Below are 5737 nucleotides of genomic sequence, written 5' to 3'. Positions count from 1 at the left end.
TGAGAACTTGTGGTCCATCTCTAAGGTCGAAATGGATTTTTGTCCAAGGGTGGATGTCATTGCTAGTGGCGGATTTTGATTAATTTTGATAAATGGATAAGCAAGATTACAATCTTTTAATGTAGGACATACCAAATTTTGAAAGACTGAAGAGCATTATAAAAGGCACATTCACTTTAGAACTCCCCACCTGACATTTGATGAGAGAAAAAGAGGAGGAAAGTAAGCAGAATGAGAAAGAGAGAATATATATCTTGTTAGTGCATTGATTTGTGCATATTATTTGTAATCACATGTGTCTGTGTGTCAAGAAGTCGGTTAACCCCTTGGAAGCTAAAGACCAAAGACACTTGAAAATCGAAAAATCAAGGAAGTGAAGAACAGGTAAATGGGGTGTCTTTGTGACCTTAACATTGACTCAAAACAACCATTGAACCTTTAGATGATCCTAATCGTAACAAGTAAACCATGTGTGATCATTCCTTTACCTTAGGAGGCCTATTGAAACATGATAAGATAGGCTATAGAGGTCCTAAGCTGCTGAAAATCTAAATTGTCCAAAATAGCAATCTTGGTTATGTGCTCGAGCAAAGCTCGATCGATCGAGTCGATCAACTGAACATAACAAAAAACTTCCAACAATCGTCTGATCTAAATATGAATTAGTTCGAGTGCTTGAAGCACAAGCTTGAGCGATTGGGGAATTCTTGATTCCTCTTGAGCGATTGAGCTCGATCGATCGAACATGGCTAAAACAATCTAACGAGTTTACTAGACCATTTTCGTCCTAACTTGATTAAGCCTAGCCATTGGAGATCCATTAGAGCCTTTTTGTTATAAATATTGCACTCATATATTTAGGCAAATTATGAATTTTTGGTATTTCAGATACCCTAGTGTATTTTAAGCTCTACCAAACCACCTAGGATCTATCTCAATGAGATGCATGCTCTTTTCTTAGTAATTATTCATTCTAATGAGTATTTTATGCTCCTCTAAAAGAATATCGTGATCTTAAGAACTATCTAAAGTTTAGGCACCAATTCTACTTGAAAATCCTAGTATTTATCAACCTCTAAAGTGTCTCTTAAGTATAATTCCTTAAAAATTCAACTTCCTAATAGTTTTAGGATATTCTACCCAAAATCCCATCACCTTGGTCACCTTAAAGGAGAGCTACATGTAAGGTGTTTGATATTGGAGCTGAAGCCTTAGTAAAGCATCGACATCAATGATCAAGCGAGCAAAAAGGGAGCTGATTGAAGCATGAGGGAGCATTGAACAAGCAACTTGAGATAAGGTATTAACGAGGCTCAATCCGACAAGTAACGTTGTCATTTTCAAGTCTATGTACACTCCTTCCTTATACAGGACTGAGTGTAAGAGTTTGATTGCCAAACTTAACTCTATTCTTATGTAGGACCTAAATCAAGTCATTATATAGGTTATCAACATGGGTTGTGTATATAAGTTATTTTGTAGGACCGGGGTTGTTGGTTAGCCAATAGAAAACCAACCAAAGTCTCTTGCAAGGACCTTCCAAGGAGTGTATGCTAGGTAGATCCTTGTGTAGGATCTTGGTCCTTTAGTAGGGCTTTAAAGGTGAGAGGTGAACCTATTTTAAAACTTATGATAGTGAAATCTAATACACTTATGGGTTGAGTGCATCCGTCGGGACCGGAGTAGGGAAACCAAACCATTATACATGCTTATATTTGGGATTGACATTTGAGCACTAGTTTAATTATGCTGAAGTGATTAATTGATGAATTATATGTATGCATGATCGGATAAATGCTAGGAGTTGATAGTTAGCACATCCCACATACACATGTACACTATCATACATAGACTAGTTGTTTCATTGAGATATGATTTGTAGTCTATGTGATTGGACCCTCTATTGGCTTAGAAGCCTTAGAGTTATATCGCCTTACTTAATTTAATTAGTATATTACTTTAAGTAGGCAATTAGATTTAAATAGGCATAAATTTTATTTGGTACTAATCACTTCTTCTAGGACAGCCTTCATTCCATAGCCCTGCCAAGCTTTTGTGCATAGACGTGATATCCTACACGACGTGCAATTTCATTTATCTCTATCCTTCATCATATATGTGGACATGTGGGATCCACCTCGTTAGCTACTCTTAGATGCCCGCACCCCTAGTCTTATAGTAGGGGCATGAAGAAGCTCTTTCTCTCATCCTTTTGTAACGATAAATCAGGGAGAGATCTCATATATTGGAGAACTAACATTGGTGATCATCATGTAATAAAAGAAATGCATAGTGAATACAAGATCTCTACTTCAATCATATTTATATGGGTATGCTAAAAATTTAAAATATAAGATTTTGAGAAAGTTTATGCTTTCATTTCTTTAAAAAAATATATAAAATGATTTTATACTAAAAGTGAAGAATGGTGCTTTTACATGTTTAATTAATTTTAAAGCATTGGTTTAAAACTAATGAAAAAAGAAGATTAAGTGTCTGAAGATAAATAACAGAGAAGAATACCCCTTGCGTGAATTCAAAGATTTTTACAATGAATAAAACGTAGATAGATACTATAAGGTCCTTAACACAGAGTGGTTAAATGTAGAACTATACACCTGATCATGCCAAGAGTATATGTTAAGTTCAAGTAAGCCGAGAAATGTTTAGTGTGGAAATCATTAATGAGGTTCAATACTTTGTGAATTGTTCTCCTACGACCATACTAAACTACAAAATTCCTAAAGAAGTATGGTGTGAAACACCAATTAATTATTTATTCTTTCAAAATTTTAATTGTGATGTTTATGTTTGGATTCTCAAAGAGTAAAATTTAAGTTAGATTGATGTCTAGAAAGTGATTTTTTTATTAGATATTTAGATGGAACAAAAGGGCATAAATTCTAAGACTCTACTAACTATAAGTTATTGGTTGGGCTGTTGCTTATTGAAAATTTAATGAAAAAAAAAAAGGAGTAACTCTTGATAAGGCCAGTGCTATAAAAGAAAAGAATACCCTATCAAAATATTCTACCATATCTCCTAAAAAGATTATTTTGGAATAAATGGGCAATAGTTAGGAGAGGTGCGCAAACAGAAAGTAGAAGCAAGGTTATTAGATACCGAAGGAACTAGATTGAGGTTATAGGAGATGATTGAATTAAAACTTTCAAAAGAAGTTCAAAATTAGTATGTCAATTTAAAAGATCAACAAGTTACTAATACAACTAAAGATAAAGCTACCAAGAAGTATGCAAATAAAATATCATATATCCAAATTTGAAATAATTAAGGCTAACTTAAGGTAGTTACAAAAAAAAAAAGAAAAAAAGAAAAAAAAAAGGCACAAGGATTATGTTACGGTTGATGCTTATCTACAAAAAGCATTAGTCTTGTCTATATTAAGAAGTGTGTTAATTTGTAAATGTTAACTAGTGAAAAGCTGGAATAGTAGATGGAAACTCTGCATAGAAACAACGCCTTGGCATTTATTGATTACCAAAGGAGAAAAAATTGTATGTTACAGATTAAGTTTATAAGCTGAAGAAATATACTAATGGACACATTGAAATATATAAAGCTTAACTGGTGGTAAATGAGTATGCTAAAAAATTAGGTATTAAATTTAATGGAATCTTCTTTAAAGTTATTACTTTAAGTATTATTTATATTGTATTGAGTATTACAATAGTTCTTGATTTAAATATTAAGTTGTTAGATTTAAAAATTGTCTTTTTGCATGAAAATCTTAATGAGGAAATATATATGACTCAAACTATAGGCTTGTTTATAGAAAATAAATGGAATTTAGTTTGTCCATTGGACAAATTGTTACTCTTTAATGTTGACGTTAAGTTGTTAGTATGGGTGGGTTGTACTTTCATTTTGAGCTTAGATTTTAGAGAAATGAATCAGATTATTGTGGATATATTTATGGCTATAGTACCAATGGCTTCATTATTTTGTTACTACATGTTGATGACATGCTATATTTGTAGGCACGACTGAGATATTAGTTTAGCATTAAAAGATATTTTGGCTTGGGAATTTAATATAAAGGATTGGGTTACTATTAATCAAATTCTTATAATTACCCTACTTATATATATATATATATATATATATATATATATATATATATATATATATATATATATATATATATATATAAAGAACAATCATTGTATTATTAATACTGAATTCATTTACATCCTTGTAAGCAACAAAGTTCCATCGACATATCATAAGCTTTCTTCATATCAATCTTATAGATTATGCCATGTTTAAGTACCTATAGTTGATGCACTCATTTTTCCAAATTATTTGTAGTATCAACACCAAAATGCCCCTTCAACCTTCAAGATGGTGAATTAGGGTAGAGATCATTAAAGTATAGTGAAGTCAATCCTTCATTCTTAAAGTGTACTTATAAGGAAGTTATTTGTTATAATCACCGGAATTTAAAGTCAATTGATTTCATTAATGCCAATTATATAGGAGATGAGATAAATGAAGATTCAAGAGCAACTACATTTTCTCCTTGAATGATAGTATAATTAGTTGGATGTTTGTAATAGTTTATGGTGGACTTACTTATCATAGAAGTACATGTGAGTTAATACATTTATGCTAGAAATAAAATTTGGTTGAATAAATTATCAAAAGATTTAGAAGTGTAAAAGGTGACAATAATTTAATTTGATAGTTAGAGCATGTTAGTACACTTAAACTAAAAATCCAACATTTATTTATCAACTTAGCCATATTGATATACAATTCCATTTTATTCTTGGCATGGTTGAAGATAGGCATATCTTATTCTCAAATATTCACATTAATGACAACACAACAATATGCTCATAAAAATCAATTATTAAGGAGAAGTTTATTTGATGTAGAACTTCTATGAAGTGATTGGTAACCTTAGATACTTTTTTCTTATGAGTGTTTTTTGTAGCATTAAAATATCTAGTTTTCATATGGAAGAATGTTGTGTTGGGGTACTATGAACGTAGGAAGTTTCCTAGTTAGAAACACCTTGTCTTCTTTTCATGTTTCTAAAAGCATGTAAATTTTAGTTTGTTTAAGATTTCATAGGTATCCTTTCTTAATCCATGTGTTGTCTTTAAAAGGATAAAATTTATGTAAAGAGATTATTTCCTTTATGAGAGACCTTGTATACAATAAGTGATTGGAAAGAGGTGACCCATGTATTTTTTATTTCTCTTATTTAATGAGGAAGAAAGTTTTTTGCTCCATCCCAATAATCAAATTGGCGAACCATGTAAATTCCTACGCCTCTTGTCTCTTGTTATTCTTTTACTCTTTTCTTTTGTTTATTTATTTATTTATTTATTTTTATTTTTTGCTTACATCCATTTTGTGTTGTTGTTTTTCCACAACATTATTATTCGTACTTTTATGTTAAATGTCTATAATTATCCAATTATAAAATATTACTATAATTTTTAGTTTATCATCCATTTAAATTAGGGTTTAGTATTTGAATGGTTGAATTCGGGTTGCTTGTTATGCGTGCAACTTATTCATTCTTGGATATCAATGATCACAATCTATGAAGATATTAAAGTTTTTGTTTTTTTTTTTTTAAATCTTTTGTTAAACCCTTGTGTGGTCCTAATAATTTTTACAACCCAACTGCTATAGTTTTGGTAAGCTCACATACGAGTACATAACAACTAATATACATGCAATAGATTTGCCAGCACGAGTTATG

Source organism: Magnolia sinica, chromosome 7 (genome assembly GCF_029962835.1).
Source record: "Magnolia sinica isolate HGM2019 chromosome 7, MsV1, whole genome shotgun sequence".
Classification (NCBI taxonomy): Eukaryota; Viridiplantae; Streptophyta; class Magnoliopsida; order Magnoliales; family Magnoliaceae; genus Magnolia; species Magnolia sinica.
The sequence above is the reverse complement of the archived record's forward strand: the minus strand, read 5'-3'. Positions refer to the sequence as shown.